The 21114-nt window shown below is 49.5% G+C and overlaps 1 protein-coding gene across 2 annotated transcripts in view; it reads right to left on the reverse strand.

The window, feature by feature from the left end:
- Window positions 1-21114, reverse strand: part of CCDC6 (coiled-coil domain containing 6) — a 140104-nt gene that overhangs the window by 105541 nt on the left and 13449 nt on the right. The gene's annotated exons all lie outside the window — the stretch shown is intronic.

Raw genomic sequence — 21114 nt, forward strand, 5'->3', positions numbered from 1 at the left:
CAGGTACTGTGAGAACACACATTTGCTTAGTGCTCCTATGTGTACACATATATAGGACAATCTGAGAGGGATGCCTTGGAGGGAACGGATTCCCAAGGCTCAGGGTCAAGGCTGCATTAGTGTCATCTCATATTCATCTAATAAAGAAAAACCGATAAACCACTGCAGCCCAGGCCGGCCTCCTAAGTCACTGGGTCAGCTCTGCAGGATGGGGCCCCTAGATTCCAACGAGCAGTCCGGTGGTGAACCCACCATGGATTAAAGGACAGCGCACCAGCAAATTGCAAGACGTCAGCCCCGGCTTTGCTGTTAACTCCTAATTAACCTAGGCAAGCTACCTTCCTTCCTAAGCTTACATTTCCTCATGTGTAAAACCTGAGATCACCTAGAGCCCTTGACAGCACAGCAGCTGATAAAAGAAAAAAGAAAATGGTGTCGCATACTCAAGAGGAACTCGAGGCAAACTCTGTTATAGGAGGAGACTGAGACCAGGGACTAGGACCCCAGCAATCACATGCCTTATTCAGGGCTCCTGTTGCCTCGTCACCCTGCCCGAGAGGGGGAGCTGGATCTAGGCTGCTCTGAACACCAACTCTGAACACCAACAGGAACTATCCCCACGCCTGGTTGCTAACTGGCAGAAAGAGGATGGCACTCTGATTAAATAGGAGGATGCATATTCTCCCCACAGGTGAAAGGCTCCTGGATCAAGGAACACGGGAGGAAGAAACAGGAAAGCAGATTATAGAAAATGAAACCATTCTCAGTGTAAGGAAAATAAGTGATCAATTATGAAGAGACCTGTTGATGTCATCCATCAATTCTAAACCCTATGCTTACAATACGCTGTAAAATCAGACTGGGGCAGGTGTGTGCATCAGTGGTTACCTGGGACACCACATCCCACATCGTAATGTCTGGTTTAATTCCTTACTTCTCCACTTCTGATCCAGCTTCCTGCTAATGCTCACCCCGTCCTTAGGTCCCTGTTATCTAGGTCTCTGAGACCTACATGGAATTCTGGGCTCCTGGCTTCAGTCTTGCCCAGCCCTGACTTCTGTGGACATTTGGGGAGTGAACCAGCCCATGGAAAATCTGTCTCTAGATAGATCTATACAGGGATGTACATACCCTTTAAATAAAGTGAAAATTTAAAAATTTTAAATTATATTAAATGCACAGTCCCTGGTCACTTACTATATTTTAAGCGCGCTCTATGATTAAATACTCCTTTAACAATTTTTGACGTCATAAGTATCATAGGTCACTGACGTACCAAAATCCTCTCCCTATTGCCTGACGCTCCCTCCAGCGCTTCTGTGGTAAGAAGTGTTAGATGGATATGCTTAAACAATGATACTGTGCCAGCCCGCTGTTCCTCTCCGCCCGATCCCCAAGCCTGGACACCAGCAGTCTGCTAAGATAGGAGGAGTTAAGCAAGCTACTTCCTAAATGTGTAGCTCCAAAGCTGTTTCCTGTGCAGCTGCAGGTGAGAAGGGTGGTAGCCAGTTTGCTTCCTGTTCTGCTTGTTCCTGCAAAACGTCTCAGAGCTTAGCTTCCGAAACTATGACTTTCTACGGCAGCTAATATCTCCGGAGAGGTAAAGGGCACATTTCCGTCTGACTCGAAGGCTGGCTTTATTGTTTGGGGGTTATCGATGCATAGAATTTCCCTGGTTTTCTGTAAAGCCAGAGGATGCAAGATTTAAGTTTTAACGAGGGGTTAATTTTCAGCACCAAGTTTCTATTTTCGTTGGACAAGAGGGAAAAGTGTTTACACTCCATCACCACCTTCATACCCAGGATTGCATGTGTATATCCATGCATCAAAGAAAACTTCCCAGCAAGTGGGAGAAAGTAAAAAGACAACATTGGATAGCACAACAGGAACCTTTCCCTATGAAGGGTTTCCCAGAAAGCGTGCTCATCCACTATTACAAATCCAGGTGAGCCCCTGGCACAGGGCTCCCTCCTTAAACCAAAAGGCTGAAGACCAAAAGCTGCCACCAGCTGGCAGGAAACCACCCCGCTGGACCTGCACTCGCGTGGTGGCACAGCCTGATCTGCATGGACAGGAAGCTTGGTGCAGCTCTGTCAGCACACTTCATGGGACAGTCACACGTTTGGCCGGCCTATCTGCGGCTCCAACCCACCAGGGTAGTACAGTGTGTGCTGTGTGCACTCAGTATAGCCTCTCCACACCCCCACTCCCTGTTACTGGATGAACTGGGGCCCCCTACCACCCCAAATTCCATCTGTCACTTTCTTACCTGTGAAAGTGACCTTATTTGGAAATAGGGTCTTTGTAGATACAATCTGTTTAAGATGAGATCATGCACAGTGGCCCTAATCCAATATGACTAATGTCCTTAGTAGAAGGGAAAACACAGACAGAAACACCCAAGGAGAACACAAGCGTCTGGCTACAGAGGCAGGGCCTGCAGTGCCAGAGGGACGGGCTGGAGCCACCACACACTGGAAGGGGCCTCACCTAGAGGCCTCGGGGGGGTAACACAGCCCCTTGCCCACTACCTTCATGGATTTCCAGTCTCTAGAATTGTGCAAGAACCACCTTCTGCTGCTAAGGCACCCAGGCTATGGTCCTCTGATAACAGCTGCCCTGGGAAGCTAACGGCCCCACTCCAGAACCCAAACACCTTCACTCGAAGACCCATCGGGTCCCCTCGATAAGGGACTGTGGAGCTTTATTTGAAAGTGTCACTTCATTCTCAGGTAACCCTAAGTTCCATTTATAGTTTCTAGAAATGATACTTACCCAATTTCCAAATATTTTGTATTCAAATTTTTATTTAAAAGGGGGGGGGGGTAGAGAGACACAAAGCACACACTGAGCCTTTAGAATTAAAATTTGTAAATTAGAAGTAGCAGCTAAGTGATCCAAGTACACCTTGAATATTTTAGATGAGAAAGAATGCTCTCCATGTCCATGACAAAGTCACACTTCGAAACAAAACAGCTGTCAACATCCAAAATGCTGCAAGATCTATTGATAGCTAATACCAAAAATAAAACAAAGTGAAAGACGGCAGTTGATGGAAAAGTCTGGCTACATAATAAGGGCAGACACTCATCTCCTCGCCCATCTACCTGTCAAATATGTACTAATAAACTCCTCCATGAACTTCATTTGCCAGAAGGTACAGCAAATACAACAGCACTATAATGGGAGACAGGAGCTTCCACTCTTAACAGGAATGCAACAAAGGGACAAACTGGTCTCCCCCCAGCTCAGAAAACTCCCTGGTGTTACACGTGGCTTCTGTTCTCTTACCCAACCCAGACTAGAGCCTCAGTGATCTGATTGCTTTTAGCAAACATATTACAATCAGCACTTTGAAAGGCTCCCCTCACAGAAAGGTGGCCCATGGATTAGCCAGGGATTGATGCGTGAAGCTCTTCTGGGAAATGCCAAGCAAACAGGCAATTAATTCACCGACTACAGGAGACGGTACAGGCACAAGAATGCTCCCCTCCAAAGAGGCCCACATCCTAGTCCCTGGGGTCTGCCAGGGTCTGCTGCAAATGCTACTTACAGGGCAAAGGCGAACTCAAGGAACCGATGGAACTGAGGTTGCTAATCAACAGACCTTACAATAACAAGATTATCCCCGTTCCCTGGGTGGGCTCGGGTAATCAGAGGTCCTTTTGAGGGGAGGCAGAGGAGAGACCAGACAGAGGCTACATGAAGACTCAACCTGCCAGTGCTGGCCTGAAGCTGAAGGAAGGGGTCACCAGCCAAGGGATGTGGGTGAGGGCCGGCACTGCGGCATAGCGGGTAAAGCCACCGCCTGCAGTGCCAGCATGCTATATGGGCACTGGTTCGAGTCCCGGCTGCTCCACTTCTGATCCAGCTCTCTGCTATGGCCTGGGAAAGCAGTAGAAGATGGCCCAAGTCCTTGGGCCCTGCACCCGCATGGGAGACCTGGATGAAGCTCCTGGCTCCTGGCTTTGGATCGGCGCAGCTCCAGCTGTTGCAGCCAATTGGGGAGTAAACCAGCAGATGGAAGACCTTTCTCTCTCTCCCCCTCTCTCTCTGCTTCTCCTTCTCTGTGTAGCTCTGCCTTTCAAATAAATAAATAAATCTTTAAAAAAATTAAGGAATGTGAATATGAGTAGCCTTTGGAACTTGGACAGGCAGGAAAACTGACTCTCCTCTAGAGCTTTTGTGAAGGCGGGCAGTCCTGCTCACATCTTCTTCTTCTTCTTTTTTTAAATAAAGATTTATTTTATTTTATTGAAAGACTGAGTTACAGAGAGGGAGGGAGAGACAGAGAGAGAGAGAGGTCTTCCATCTGCTGGTTCACTTCCCAGATGGCCGCAACAGCAGGAGCTGTGTCGATCCAAAGCCAGGAGCCAGGAGCTTCCTCTGGGTCTCCCATGTGTGTGCAGGGGCCCAAGCACTTGAGCCATCATCCTCCACTGCTCCCACTGCGGACTTACAACACGCACAACCACTGGATGACGATGTGTAGTTACTACATGGGGGCAGTGCAGGAAACTCATACAGGCTCCAGTAAACGATTGTCTACCCTGACAACGGACTAATTCGCTGCCATCCTCAAGAACAGTGAAGGTGGTCATGCTACGCACGCAAAAGGAACAAAACAGGCTCAGGACCAGAGCACAAGTCCAGTTTCGCTCGTTGGAAAGATTCTCACTAACCCTAGGATGCATGAGCAACGACTAGAAGGCCAGAACCAGAACAGAGACACCTCTGAGGGATGGCACTGATGACCCAGTCTTTGTATGGTCAATCTGATTTTCAAAGTTTGCACGGCAAATAGTCACTTACCATCTGCAAAAAAGACATAGCTCGAGTCTCATCACAGGTGGCGGTGACAAGCCCCTCAGACTACACCAGGAAAGTTCTAGGATCGACGAAGTCTCCCTGAGGGATGAGGAAAACCAGGCAGAGGGGGTGGAAAAGGGGAATTTCTTTTTTTTTCTTTTTTTTTTTTTTTTGACAGGCAGAGTTAGACAAATCTTTTCCTCCAGTCCAAGCTGCATCTCCCAAGAAACTGAAACTTGGTGAGTTCTCCAGTTATCAGGTGGTCTACTCCAACCTCACTATTCTCACTATTCTACAGTATCTGTAGTATGTGGCTTTAGAAAATGGGAAAAAATTCAGGAACACATATCCCCTATGAGAGCACAAACTCTTGACCTCAAATTTCAGACCTATACAGGAACACACACATGGCTGGAACTAACCAAGCAAAACGCTGTGCCCATCCCAAGCCTGCCACAGTGTACTCTGTTTTATTGTATTATGTAAAGGACATTGCTAGTTGGTTATAACTTGGGACTAAACATCCCTACCAAAATATTAAAGTCCATTCTGCAATCCTGAAAACAAAATTAAAATAAAAATCGCTAAAAAACCTTAAGGAACAATCAGTTTCACAATACCAAGCCAGACATGCATGTGTACACATGTCACTTAAAAAAAAAAAATCACGGCCGGCGCCGTGGCTCAACAGGCTAATCCTCCGCCTTGCGGCGCCGGCACACCGGGTTCTAGTCCCGGTCGGGGCACCGATCCTGTCCCGGTTGCCCCTCTTCCAGGCCAGCTCTCTGCTGTGGCCAGGGAGTGCAGTGGAGGATGGCCCAAGTGTTTGGGCTCTGCACCCCATGGGAGACCAGGAGAAGCACCTGGCTCCTGCCATCGGAACAGCGCGGTGCGCCGGCCGCAGCGCGCTACCGCGGCGGCCATTGGAGGGTGAACCAACGGCAAAAGGAAGACCTTTCTCTCTGTCTCTCTCTCTCTCACTGTCCACTCTGCCTGTCAAAAAAAAAAAAAAAAAAAATCACATGATCACTGATGTTACATGGATAGCTTGCCTTGTTAAATACATTATTTGCCACCATTATTCTCCCACGATTTTGAAAAACCCCTATCCAGAAAGGATGCTGGCTCCAAGGGTTCTGTTAAAGCAAGTTTCACCAGAATTGTAAGAGAAAGGTAGCTGTCATGTTAGATAAATGATACTTGTTACCTTTTAAAAAAAGGGGGGGGGGGGGAGCGGTACTCAAATGTAGCAAAAGCAAAAGCTGGGAAACAGCAGAAGATGGCTCAAATAGTTCCGCCCGGTACCAGCTTGGGAGACCTGGATGGAGTTCCTGGCTCCAGGCTTCTGTCTGGCTCAGCCCCAGCCACTGCAGGCATTTGGGAAGTGAAACAGTAGATGGAAGATCTCTCTAGTCTCTCTCCCTGTCACTCTGCATTCTGAATAAATAAATCACAAGAAAGGTTGAAAATAAAATCTGAGTACAGGATGTACATGTCATTTCAATTCATTTCAATCAGATAACTGAACATCTATTTCGGTAAAAATAGAAAGTATCTCAAAACACGTACAAGAACTGCCGTATCTGACAACAAATCCATTTCCAGCACCATTCCCACCGTACTCGCTCCATCCGCTTTCACTGGTCTGAGCCTGAATTTAGCTGAGCTCCGCACCCCCTCCAGCTTTTTTCCTTTCCTTTCCTTGACTACTGCACATTGTCAGGCTGGGCACTGCAAGGTAAAGCTGACCGTTCTCATTAGCCCAATTCACATTCTGCTCCCTGAAACCGGATGAGCAGTCATAGCCAGCTGCAGCCCACGGATAAGGCTACATTGATGGGCATTCATGCAGCAAAGAGGAGGTGCCAGAAAGCAGAAGGTTAAACGCTCCGTTAGACAAGAAAATGAGAAAAGCACAGGCTGGCCAAGCCCCTTCCCAGCCCACAGCAAAGGGTCAGGAATCCAAGGGGACTGAGCCCGTGTGGTGGCAAGCCACTCACTGTCTACAGCCCAGCAGGACACGGGGCTCACCCAGGGGGCCAGGGCGCCTGCTGCAACCCTCCTTCAAAGCCATCATCCTGAGCCACTTCTGTACCCCTAGGGGCATCCCCCCAAGTGCTTCTGGGTGAAGAGATCCCTTTCAGAAAACAGCTTTCTTCATGGGCAGTTACTCAACTGTGACTGCTCCAGAGAGCCAAGTCACAAAGGAAAGGAAAAGAAAAAGCCAAGCCATGGGAAAGACGTGGCCGGTGTGCCCGAGGGAAGGCCCATCTACCCGGCCACCGAGAACCCCTTTCGGAAGTCGGCGCCGTTTCAATGAGCAGCCATCATCTCATCCAGAGCGCCAAGTCTCCTATCACAAGGGGCCAGGAAGAAATGTGGGTCGCTGCTTTAATTACCCTAGCTCAACTGGTAAGGAGAGAAGGGTCAAGAGTTGGTAAGCAGCTGCCAGCGGCCCACATGACTTTAGGATTACCGAAAACCTCCAAAGCCAGTCCACCCAGGGCCACGCAGTCAGTTAAGGAACCCACGAACAAGGATCTATAGAGTAACATTCTAAATATATTTTCTATTCAGAATACTTAGTATCTTAAGTGGTAAGCAGCTACTAAAGGTCATTTCTGTGTTAAGAATGCTCATGGAGATTCATGAAAAAGAAGAATCTAGAAATCTTCCTTGAGTCACAAACAAAAAAGCAGCCCCTGGTATCCAGCAGCTCAGTCAGACTTCAGTGTTACTAACCGATCTTAGCACTTGGTCAGCACTTGGTCACATTGCTCTGCTACAGGACACAAACAACCTCATAGAGGATCCACAAGAAACAAGGTCACTCTGTGACCGTGACAGAGAGAGACAAAACAAGATCACTGTGAAACCCACAGAACACTAAACCCCCTCTCTCGGCTACAAGGAGCGACTGCTGCTTCTGTACCAATCAGAACTCTAGCTTTGCTCTGCTCTTCCCGCAGTGAGATTTATTAAGATACCCAACCATAGCATTGCTGCCAGTTCCTGCAGGCACCTCATCAAAACAAACCTCCCGGTGGGCATCTGACACAGCAGTTAGGAGGCTGCTTGGGACGCCTGGACCCCATACTGCAGTGCCAGGGTTCGAGTCTCGGCTCAACCCCCAAGTCCAGCTTCTTGCTAATGGGCACCTGGGAAGGCAAAGGGTGACGGCCTATGTACTTGGGCCCCTGTCACCCATGTGGGAGACCTGGACTGAGTTCGAGGCTCCTGGTTTTGGGCCCGGCCCAGCCCTGGCTGTTGTGGGCATTCGAGGAGTGATCTTGAATGCATCACAGGTCTCTCTCTCTCTCCTCTCTGCCTTTCAAATAAATAAAAATATTTTCAAAAAGAACCTCTGCTTCTGTAGACCCTTCCTGAAATGACATAACCAATGCCCACAGATCCTTAAAGGCTCCTCCTAACCCCTCTTCCTCTCCATGGTGTGTTCTCCCCCACTGCAATGAGCCATAATCCCAACCTGTTTAGCAACAGGTGTCTTGCTGGCAATCTTCGCTTCAAGGGCACATATGATTCTTCATTTTACAAATTTCCCACAATACCCTTCACCCCCGAGGTCCCTCATGGGCTTGCATTTGGACTTTCATTTACAAATAAACTTTTCAGAACCCCAGCTATTGCACAATGGCATGCTCCAGCTATCTTTAAGACAAAACACCTCTGGCAGACACCTAGATGCCTCCAGATTTTTACCTCATTCTTTTCAGAATACTGAAAGACATTTTCCTTTCCAATGTTACTTTCCAAGTTCAAAGCATGGCAAACTAATGGACCACATTTTCAAATAAACAAATTCTAAAATAGTAACTGTAGTCTAGGGGGATTTCACAGCCCTAGAGTCTAAATGGCTTTCTGGGGATTCTAGCTCCCAAGGCGAGACTCGGTCTCAAAAAGGAAGAGATTAGGTGGCGGGTAAAGCCACCACCTGCGAGGACGGCATCCCGTGAGCACCAGTTCGAGTCCTGGCTGCTCCACTTCTGATCCAGCTCCCTACTGATAGCCTGGGGAAAGCAGTAAAAGATGGCGCAAGTACTTGGAGCCCTGCCACCCATGGAGGAGACCCGGATGAAGCTCTTGGCTCCCAGCTTCAGCTTGGCCCAGCCCTGGCCATTGCAGCCATCTGGGGAATGGACCAATGGTTGGAAGATCTCTGCTCTCTGCCTCTGTAACCCTTTCATAAACATATGAAATCAGAGAGAGAGAGAGAGAGAGAGAGAGAGAGAGAGAGAGAGAGATCAACAATACAGATGAACCTCACGAATGTTGGGACAAAGTCCTTAAACACTAAATAGTACATGCTTTATAATTCAAGTTAACTGGAGTTCAAACTCAGGAACATGTCCACCCTACAAGGGACAATGATTGCCAAGAGACAAGGCAGAGTCCAGAGTATCTTTAGTGCTTGGTTTCTTGATCTGAGTGCAAGTCTGACATGCACTTTCAATCTGCAAAAATGGATATAGTTACACATAGCCAACAGGTCTAAGTTATACTACAAAAAATGGTTAAAAAGGGATAAAGCAGTGGCATGTCACAGAGCAGCCTCCACTTAGACTGCGGAGCTGCTCAAGGTCAGCAGCTCAACCTCTCAGAGCCTCACTCTGCATCTCGCAATGAGGCCAGCTGCTTACATTGATATTCTTTTGAGGACTGAATGAATTACCATCTGTACTTAGGCTGTCCTGCCATCCAGTCTCTGCTCACTGTCTCCTCTCTGTAACACGGGCCACGGCCAGCTCCGAAATGGTCACAGGAAATGGCTCCCCTCCTATCACCTGGCACAGAGCAGATCAATGTCTGACTGACCCCTGCCACACTCCCTTTTATCTGCTCCCCCAGCCAAGGCCCTGCAGCCAAGGCTCCTCCCACCGCACCAGCCTTCTGATCAGATCTATAATGTCTTCTACCATATTATGCACCGCTGTCCCCTCTAGACCTTAATAGCACTCAAGGTTCATTAGCCAACAAGCCGTCTGTCCTCATTGTGTTCTCAGGGATGTCACCATGAAGTGGAGTTTTCTTCCCATCATGGTCCCAAGCCCCTGCTCCTGCAAAGTCTGCTCAGAACAGAGCAGGCAGGGCCATAACTAGGGCCTTCCCTGAGGAGTGGGTGTAGGTTATGTTCTGTAAGTCTTAAGAATGGTTTTCAGATGAACATCAAGGCAGCATATTCAAAAGAAAACCATTGGGGCTTTACATTAGGGAAATTCCACTGGCTTTGTCTTGGTGTCCCAGAAGGGGCAAAATGAGATCAAACAATTACAGCCCTTTCCTCTCTTAGGGGTCAGCAGGGGGCCTACTGCAATTTCAGATTCATTCTGAGCTCATCTTTAGACACCAATTCATTCAAAAATTCACTGCCGGGCTCTTGGCATAAACATGCAAATAGGTGAGGAAGATGGGTGGAAGGGAGAAAAAAGGGCCAACGCCCAGATGACTCCCCAGGTACCCGGCACAGACGCCCATCAACACGTTCCGGCATTTTGAAAAGTTAGTTCTGAGTGTCCCAGTTACTTACAGCTTTAGTTACCCCAAAACTGAGCAGCTCTGCTTAGAAGTAAAACCCAAGAAAATAATTTCTTCAGGATGACAGGGTTGACAGTGGCCTCAAAAATATCCTCCCAGGGAGGGTGGGTGGTGCACGGTGCTGTGGCGTAACAGGTTTAGCTGCCATCTGCAATGCCGCATCCCACATGGGTGCTGGTTCAAGTCTCCACCTTTTATCCAGCTCCCTGCTAACACACCCGAGAAAGCAGCAGAGGATGGCCCAAGTCTTTGGGTCCCAGCACCCACAGGAAACGCCCGGATGAACCTCCTGGCTACTTGCCCTGCCAGCTCCAACCATTGCAGCCATTGGGGAGTGCACCAGTGGATGGAAGATCGATCTCTCTCCCTCCAACTCTGACTTTCAAGTAAATAAAATAAATCTTTTTATAAAAAAAAAATCCTCCCTCCATGTCCCTGTGCCTGGGAGATACACAAAGGAATTCTTAGGAATGAACTAACCTGATATTGGAAACCTGTTTCCAGATGACTATACAAAAAGACATGGGGTTGGGGAGAGAGGAGGGCACGGAGAGGCAGGCAGAAGTGGGGACATGGAAGTGCATGTTAAAAATCAGTAAAGTCCCATGGGCACTATAGTGGCGTTCATTGTAGTGATCTACTTTTTAATTGAAAAGTCTGCTTTTGTTCAATAGGGAAAAAGGGGGTGAAAAGGATACCCCCAAGCACAGTGAGTCACAGGAACTCCAACAGTTCACACCAAGGTAACAATCACTCGGGCCACCACCTGCTATGGTCTCCCCAGGCTCTGTTTCTCTACCCCATCGATGGCCTCTGGGTCTTCATCTTTGAGCTAATCACCATGAGACTTTGCTAGGGAGAGAGCATATCTATTATGCAAGACTCAAGTCCAGCAACGAATGAAACGTGATATTGGAAGCTGGGGAACAGGTAACAGGGAAGGAAATAAACTCTCCACGCTGTGATTTCCCAGCGACATGACGGCACTGATATCCTGCAGAGGACCCAAGAGTCCAAAACTCAGATGCACTCAGCTGCACTAGATGAAGCACCCATCACGAGTGATTCTGACAGCAGCGCTGATACGTTCCCTGGGAGCCAGCACCGCCCTCCTGCGGCTCTGCATTTACACATTCAGACTTGGCTTTTTGCTTTTTCTTCTCAGTGCTCCTTCCAATCCCATCAACATGGGTTAATGATAGGAAAATGACCTAAAGAATGACCAGGTTTTATTGTTAAGGTTGCTCACAATTACAGATCCCATCTAACTGGACCATCGTACGAAAAACTTGTGTTCTGGTATTACTTTGACTTACACAGGTTGAATTGATCATGCATGTTCAGTTAATGAGGAAATTCACTTTGCCCTACCTGGCTGTTGCAGCCATTTGGAAAGAGAACCAGCAAAGGAAGATCTCCCATCCCCTTCAAAAAATAAATAAATAAATAAATAAATAAATAAATAAATAACTCTTTTAAAACTATCCATCCATCTGTATCTATCTTTGAGAAGACTAAGATTCCTATCATGTGAACTGATGGTGCCCAATGTAGAGCCTGTTTTAAGAAACTCCATACGCAGTGCGCATCAGAGAGTTTAGTGTGCTGTTGTCAGAGTTCAAATTCCTCACTTGGGACACACAGCCTCGACCTCGGGATGCATTTCCTCCCTTTTCCTAACATTTTACAAAGCCTACCACCATCGCACGGGACTTCAGGGAGGGACCCAGAGTAACACCAGGCAGGGCTGTAGTGGGGCTCCCCAAACCATTGGGAGCTCCCACCCACTAGCAATGTGCAGATTCTCACCAAGAGGAGCGTTTATTCGTAAAAGCAGTATTAGCTTTGTTCTCTCACTCACTTCTCATTTAGGGAAAAGAGGAGTTTTTAATGCTAAGTTGACTGTGTTTCAGGGGAGAAATGTAAGCATCCAGGCAGTTCTGTCCAAGTAAGAGCAATCCCTTCAAAACTCAGAGGATGCAAAATGTTCTCTCACCCAGGACAACAGATAAGAGTGAAAAATAAATAAATAAATAACAGCTTAGGAGAGAGATAGTAACAAGCAAAAGATAACTTAATACCACGTAAATGACTACAAATAGAATTTTAACAGCAAACACTCTTTGAATTGTTATTTACACTCTACTAAATTATCCTACTAAAAATACAAACCAACTCCAAGATTTATGTTAAAAATGTGTTGTGGTGCACCGGTTAAGCTGACAGCTGTGAGATGCCGGCATCCCACAGGAGTGCTGGTTTGAATCCTGGCTGCTCCACTTCCGATCCAGCTTAATGGGCCTGGGAATGCAGTGAATGACGGTCCCAGGGCTTGGGTCCCTGAACCCACGTGGGAGACCCAGGTGGAGTTCCAGGCTGCTGACTTCAGCTTGGCCCCGTCCTGGGCGTTGCGGACGTTTGGGGAATGAATCCCTGGATGAAAGATCTCTCTCCCTCTCGCGCTCTCTGTGTGTGTCTGTCTTTGTCTCTCCCTCTAACTCTGCCTTTCAAATAAATAAATCTTGTTTTAAAAAGTTTTAAAAGAATGTTCACTGTGACTTCATTTGCTGTAAGCAAGAGACTGGAAGCAGTCAATGAAGTTAAAATGAATTACATAAACAGTGTTCCTCTGTCATGGGACAATTTACAGCAAGCTCTTGGGAAGAGTGGGGCAGCTCCATGGCCACAGATCGAGAGGAATACACAAGATGTGTTGTGAAGGAGGAAAAAGCAAGAGCCACAACCGCATGTGCACTGTGCTCCAACCCTGGGTATCCTCTGAACGGACCATGCAAGCATGCACTTTTATTTGCATAAAATACTAACCTAGGAAAACACTGAAGAAAATGCAAGAGAAACTAGTAATGGTGGAGACAGACTGGGGTCGGGGATCAAAGACTTATTTGTCACCTGAATATGGCTTGTGCTCCAAACGCCTCATTACTGAATGATTTTGATTTACCTGTCCTAAAATATGAAACGATTACACTGTGCAGTTGCAACGTGAGTCCACAAAGTACTAGCAAAGCCTCAGTCTCACGCCATCACTGCAGAGTGACAGCAGAAGGCTTGGCACTGGGGACAAACGAGCAAGAAACAGTAAAGAACAGAACCAAGAATGTATCCTGGGAAACATGCCAGTGGGACATGCCTGGGAGTCCTCACCTACAGCCTTAAACCCACCGATGTGCAAGGCAGTGGAACCACCCTGGGCAGCAAACACTGAAGCTGTAGTTACTTATGAGCTTCCCAAGCAAGCAAGCCCTGTTCCAGCTCCTGCTAGCCTCTGCACAGCCTAGATAACCTGATTCCTCCCTTACCTCCCCGGGTGGCTGATCCAGGCACGAGGGAACTTTCCTACACTGGCCCCTCTCCTATCTAAGCCTCTCATATTAATTGTTCCTACCTGATGACCTTAACCTCCTCTCTGCTCCCAGCCTCTGGCCCACATCTTTTGTGGTTCTCAAGAATCCACCTGCTCATTCAGGTTTTCTTTCCATCCCCAGCGATGCCAGCCAACACCCAACACATGCATGACCTGTTTCAGAGAAAACCACATCACAGCAATGCCTAGGCTCCGGGGAGGGAGGGCCTGGAATCCCTGACTCACTCAGGGTAGGGGTTAAAGGACTTCTCGACATATTAATAAGATGCCAATAAATCCCACTGAAGACAGGAAGAGTCTAACACCGAATCATCGAAGAACCCAAGAGATGGCAGGGAAGGGGAAGGAGAGACCAAGGGTTTGGTCTTCTCATCTGAACAAAGCAATCACGGAGTGGGCAATCCACTTTTCAATTCAGAAAAAGCAGGGAAGGGGTGGGAGTTGTGGCGCTGCCAGTTGAGCCTGTATCCGAGTGCCTGTCAGACTGAAGCCCATCTCTGCTTCTGGTCCAACTTCCTGCTGCTGTGCACCCTGGGAGGCAGCAGAGGAAAGGTCCCTGCCACTCCCAGGGGAGACCTGGACAGAGTTCCTGGCTCCTGGTTTCCACCTGGCCCAGTCCCAGCTGTTGCGGGCATTTAGGGAATAAACAGATGGGTGGAAGACTTCTTTATCTTTCTCTCACCCTGCCATTCTGCCTTTGAAATAAAAATAGAAGAGCAGAGAACAAAGGGGAAAAGGGCAGATGGAGAGAAAGATCCGCTCGGGATCCACGGTGGTATATCTGCAGTCCTCCCGTCTTTGCCCCTCATCAACGCCCTGGCCCAGCCAGGAGACTGCTGACCCAGCAGCACATCTTTTTTGCTGTATCTGGATTGTGAGCAGGCGGAGAGTTGGCAAAGCTACATCCTAGTGACAGAACTAAAAGAGAATGGCTTCAAGCGCCATTGTAGCAGACCAAATCTACTCAGCTGATGAAGAAAGTTCTCGATTGGCATTGTCCCTGGAATGAAAGGCCTACTCCAAATTGACAAGGCACGTCTGCCTGCCCTGCTCCTTGAACTAGATCAGGTCCAATTCAAGACTCAGGGAGGTCGGACCTGGCTCCACCCACTTCTAGATGCTTCCTCGGCCACATCCCAATCGAACTTCGACCACACGCATCTTTCAGTTCCTCAAACTTGATGTGCTTCTGTTCCTTTCGGGACTTCTGCACAGCCTGTGCTCCTGGCCCAGAATGCTCTCTGACCAACCCTCTGTGTGGTTCAGGGCTTTGTTTAAAGGACCTTGCGAGGACGGCAGCCTACGTGTCACTTCAGGGGTGTGTTCCCTGTCAAGTTCAGTTTCCCCATCACATCCTCTGAGAACCACACACAAATCTTGAGACCAGCTGCCTGCTGTATTTCCCCCGCTAGAATACACGCTCCAGGTGGCAAGAGCCAAACCTTAGCACAGAACAGCACGCGGAGGACATAGCCACAGTGTTTCTGAGATGGCCAAAATGAAAAGAGATTAATTTAAGGTCCAGAGGAAAGCAGCGGGAACAGAAAATATCAGGAGGAAGATAAAACCACCAGATAACGGAGTTGAAACTCACCAAGATACAGAAATAATGCCAACTAAAGCTGAGTCCATGTAAGGAGCTCCAAGAGGGACAAAAAGGCTCCAGTCACGGGAACACCAATGCACATTTTGGTTTACTCAAGCAGTCACATGAGTTTTTTCCTAATTCAAGATCTCCAGATAGGATATGAAATATACACTGTTACTACGCAGGGGTGGAGAAACTTTGCTGCTGCTAAGGGCTATTTGGAGATTTCTAACATCATTCGTGGGCTATACCAAAATACCAATTTAAAAATTAGCCTGCAATAGATTTATTGGATGTTGAGTCTTGCCTGGGTTGCCTTGGCAGGGCCAGACCAAATGATTCTGCCGGTTTTATACGGCCTACAGGCCAGATGTTGCCCACCTCTGCTATAGAAACATGAGGGGGATAAAAAGACACCAGGGGATGTGTCTCTGGTGCTCATCTGTGAGTTAAAGTATTTAACCCAATTTACAAGAATATCTAGCATCATTACTTTTTTTTTTTTTTTTTTTTGACAGGTAGAGTTAGACAGTGAGAGAGAGAGACAGATAGAAAGGTCTTCCTTCCGTTGGTTCACCCCACAAATGGCTGCTCTGGCCGGCGCGCTGCGCTGATCTGAAGCCAGGAGCCAGGTGCTTCCTCCTGGTCTCCCAAGTGGGTGCAGGACCCAAGGACCTGGGCTATCCTCCACTGCACTCCCAGGCCACAGCAGAGAGCTGGACTGGAAGAGGAGCAACCGAGACAGAATCCGGCACCCCAACTGGGACTAGAACCCAGGGTGCCGGTGCCACAGGCAGAGGATTAGCCTAGTGAGCCGCGGCGCCAGCTAGCATCATTACTTCTATGATTTCTTCTAAATCCCTTAAATGCACTCAGTATCATTTAAACAAAAACACAACAGTCTGTCCTACTTTTTTTTTCTCCAAAAACTAATGCACCAAAACATTTTACCATAACATCTTAGCAACATTTCCTGTAGATTACAAATGGCATTAAGAAACTTCGTTGTGGCAAAAAAAAAAAAAAAAAAAAAAAAAAGCCAAGGTGAAAGATAAATGACAAGTGGGAAATTTTTCTGAAACTCAAAACTGGAAAAGGGAGCAAGTCAGTGCAATATATAAAGGGTGCTGAGAGAACAGCGGGTAAGGGAAAAACCAAGGTCCTAAAAAGGTAAATGAGGAAAGATAGGAAGCTGGCAGAAAAACAAACACAAACAACCCTTTCCAACTTGGGAACATGGGAAGAGATGCTTACCCACCCCAAGGAACAAACCAAAGACCATACCAGGATGCCATCTTCCGCTGGCCAGAACGGCACAGCCCGTGTTGGCTAAAACCCACTGGAGCATGGAATGGGGCCACGCGCACTCCCCCGCACATCCTGCTAATAATGCAAGTGCAAGCGCACCAAAGACCTGCCAAGGACACTGCGGCAGCATCAATCAAAGAACATACCTGTAGGGCCTGTGAGCTAACAGTGGCCCTTCTGGGAACTGACCCAGAGAGGCAGTGTCACAATGGAAGGAATTCCTCTGCACTCCGCTTGCCCGGGTGTGACGTCTGGCACATCACTCAACCCTCCCCGAACCTCAGTTTCCTCATCTGTAAAGTGAGGATAATAACGGTGGCTGCTTCACAGAAGTGACGCGAGGATTAAGAAAGGCTCTCAAAGACTGCTAGGAAATGCACAGAACCACCCATGTTCCAGGCGACCACAACGCTGTGGGACCAAAGACGTCCACCCAATAGAGGATTATACAACTGGGAAAAAATAAGGAAGCCATCCTGTCCTGGGGTGAAAAAATCTGCAGAACCTGCAAAGCCTAACTAAAGGCAGCCTGTGTGTGTGTGTGTGGGTGGGTAGGGAACAGAACAAAGTATAACACACTTCAATATATTAAAGTACAACATCCACCACCTTCTGTGTTGAAGGCAAGGGCGACATTTACTGCTGTTCCGATTCCAAAGATCAAGTCAAACTAAAAGAGCAGGTTTCAAGGCGAGCATTCTATGAAGCCTATAAGTACTCGCAAATGAACAGACCGGCAGTCCCGGGTCAATAGCAACTGTGGACTTGCTTAGGTATTTTGGAACCCAAATCTCTTTCTAAGTGCTCAACTGCTTGATCCTTTTCCTTCTTGGCCAAGGAACCGAGAGAGGAGAAAGAACCCTGGCCTGGGAGTCAGGCCATCTGCCTTGAGTCCCACCTGTCGGATTTACCGCCCCACTCCCTGGCCAGGAATCCAGGAATGTTTCCCATGCAACCCAGAGCCTTGGTTTTTCTTAGGTGAGGCTCCTACTACCTACCCCACCTCCAGACGTGCTGGGAGACTCAACTGAGGAAGTCCAGTTGAAAGGACCACATAGATGCTGCACAAGCTGGGGATGCAGAGGGCTCCTTTCTCCACCTGCCCTGTAGACACGGGTCTGCACACACTGCCCACAGCTTCCTCCCTGGTGCTCTCAGCCCTGCGAGGCTTCACACAGAACACCACAGCAGACCTTCTGGAAGCCAGAGATGCCAGTGCATCCTCCCAGGGCACGGTTCCCCTAGAATTCTGCCCAGACATCCCCAGGAGGAAGCTTCCAGGGAAGGCAGCATAAGATGCCCCCCTTCAGATCACCTTACAGGGCAGGTTTCCAGCTCACACAGGGACTGGCACCTGAAACTGACAGTGTAGTGCACCTGCCTGCGTACCTTACAAGGCGGGTTAGGGCTGGGCCAGCAGCCTCAGAGCAGAGGGGGAAAGCAGAAGCAGGGAAGCCTCTGGTCCAGAAAAGCCAGCACTGCTGCCTTTCGAACACAAACCTACCAGGGGTGACACTGCGGCAGGCCTGGATGGCGACGCAAGCTGCACTCTATGGATACGCACTGTCAACACAGACCATGGGTTCCTAGTTGCCGAAGCTGGCAGCTTGGGGTCTCACTCCACTCTCGCGCATGCTTGGAAATTTCTAGCACAAATGCAGTTTCAACAAAATCTATTAGGACAAAGGCAGCCTTCACAGCAGGGGAATGTGAGAAGCGTGGTGTGACAGTCGGGCTGACAGCGTGCCTTACTCCGGGGCTCAGAGACACGGTTCCCAGGCCACTGATATGGGCAGCAGACTCATCAGAGCTGGGGCCCAGGGTGGCGGAGGACCCGGCACCATTTGCTCAGCATAAGGGCTTATTAGTGGTTTATTAATTAATTAAACGTGCAAGTGAGAGAAAGAGAGATCTTCCATCTGCTGGTTCACACCCCAGATGGCCCTAACAGCCAGGGTTGGGCCAGGCCAAAGCCAGGAGCCTGGAACTCCATCCGGGTCTCCCACGTGGGTGCAGGGGCCCAAGCGCATGGGCCATTTTTTGCTGCTCTCCCAGGTGCATCGGCAGGGAGCCGGGCTGGAAGTGGAGCAGCAGTGGGGAGTGGAACAGCACCGCTCATATGGGATGCCTACATCTCAGCGGCTTAACCCCCTGTGCACGAGGCCAGCCCCACTCATCCTAAGCGCTGCTGATACAGGCCGTGCACTCCTCTGCAGAGCTGCCGGGGCACCTGCCGCTGCACACCACCAGTTACACAGCACATGCCAGGCGCCTGAGGCTGCTGGCCTGGCAGATACTCAGTGTGGCACTTCCGGCCGGGTGCTCCTGGAGGGACAGGCACACCCACCACAAGGAGAGCCTTGTGTGAGAGGGGCTTCGGAGGCAGGAGAGGGGGCAAACTTCAGGCTCAGTCCCACCACCCGGAGCTGCAAGGCACGCTCCGGGTGGATCCTGCTGCTCTACACAGCCAGGCCCCTGTCTGCACCGGGGCTTTCCCTGAGAGGCCTTTCAGCCCGATTCTCCTCAGCAAACAAGAACCCTGAGTCCTTGGGCATCTTGTCGCCTGTGAGGTGCTCGAGAGCTGCCCAGGCCGTACACAGCTCCTCCACTTGCATACTTCCGGGGCCAGTCCTGCCGTCCGGCCCGGGAAACCTCCGCCGCCTTCAGCCTGCTACGTGACATAAGGGTGACCTCCGCAGGCTGCACCTGCCCCTACTGGAACTCCACCAACTTCCTGCTGGATTCGGCCAGGAGAGGCCTCTCTAGAACCTTACTCCACCTGGGGCAGCATCGCTGTCTCAAGGCCCACTCTGGGCCCGGCTGCCTCTGGGCGACCCCAGCTCAGGTTCTGCTCACACCAGCTCCTCACCCGGCCCTGCACACGGGCTGTGGTGGCAGCATCCTGCTGCTGTCTCACTGCCCACCCTAACCCACCTCCCTCCTCCAATCAGCTTCTCAGTTTACAGCCCCCCCTTACTCCATGTGGCTTCTGTGTGCACCCTGAATGACAAACTGAGCACCCTTCTTCGGCCCGCGTGCGGCGACCGCTTTCCTGCCCATCTCTCTTTCACAGCGGGCACAGGGTCTTCGTGCGCCGTGGACGGCCACAGCAGCACTCTCCGTTATTATTCACACCCTGCCTTGCCCTGGAAAGGACATTTCAAGCTTAGAGCTGACACCTGGCGGGTGTCCAAAAAGTGAGTTAAATCATGAGTGGGCAATGACTTATAAAAGCCCGAGGAAGGCCCCAAGGAGAACACCACATCTAAGGGAGAGAAGAAGTGTTCTTCTGAACGGAAGTCGACGGTAAGCACTCAGCACCCAAGAATCAGAGCAACTGCCCAGACATCAGGCACAGACTTGGATTATGAATAAAAGCCAAGTAACTGCTGTAGCCTGGACTCCTACAAGGAGGCTCACAGACCCATCCAGCTGCAAGTGGCCAGAGAAGCAGCACAGTGGGGAAGAAACTGCCAAAGCCCGGCCCCACCACCCACCAGCGGACCCTATATAGTCAGCTTCTCAGCACTTGGGCGGCAGGTGTGCCCCACGGTTTGGCTCCAAGGGAGACATCAGGCTGGTGTGCACTGGCTTCATTCGTCACTATGTGCAACTTAGACTAGGAGGTTCCAAGCCAGCTGCCATCCGAGCAGGAAGTAAGCAGGGAGGAGCAGCTAACAGAGGCGATGCCCAGGACGCCCTTCCTCTCAAAAGCCTGACCAAAGGCTGGCCTCAGGCATTAGCCCTGGATTCCAATCAAGTCCTCCTGGTTGATGCAAGAGAAAAATGAGGCCCCAAATGGACACGTGACAGATGTCTGGTGCCACAACAGTGACAGACTGAGATCTGGTTCTCCTGGTGCCATCCAGGGTCAGGACAGGACAAATGGAACAAGGGGGTTGGTCACAGCTGGCCAAGGAGAAGGAGACACCTGAGACACAATCACATTGCTTCCAGAGATGGAAGGAGCCCCGTTGAGGACAGGATGTCTTCTGAAATAGCAGCCTGGCCTTGGGGAGAAAAGAGCAGAAAATACACCCATCGGAGCCGGCGCTGTGGTGTATAGCAGGTAAAGCTGCCGCCTCCAGTGCCAGTTCCCCATATGGGCGCCAGTTTGAGTCCCGGCTGCTCCTCTTCCAATCCATCTCTCTGCTATGGCCTGGGAAAGCAGTAGAAGATGGTCCAAGTTCTTGGGCCCCTGCACCCACATGGGAGACCCAGAAGAAGCTCCTGGCTTCAGATCAGCACAGCTCCAGCCGTTGCAGTCATCTGGGGAGTGAACCAGTGGATGGAAGACCTCTCTATTTGGCTTTTCCTTCATTCTCTGTGTAACTCTGATTTTCAAATAAATAAATCATAAAAGAAAGAAAGAAAGAAACCCATCACCCCTGACTCAGAGGGAAAAGTCCTTCTGTGCTGAACGTGTCTTGAGGACTTCCGCACAGCGCATCACTCCCCCCCAGACGTACAC

The sequence above is a fragment of the Lepus europaeus genome, chromosome 17 (genome assembly GCF_033115175.1).
Source record: "Lepus europaeus isolate LE1 chromosome 17, mLepTim1.pri, whole genome shotgun sequence".
NCBI classification, from domain to species: domain Eukaryota; kingdom Metazoa; phylum Chordata; class Mammalia; order Lagomorpha; family Leporidae; genus Lepus; species Lepus europaeus.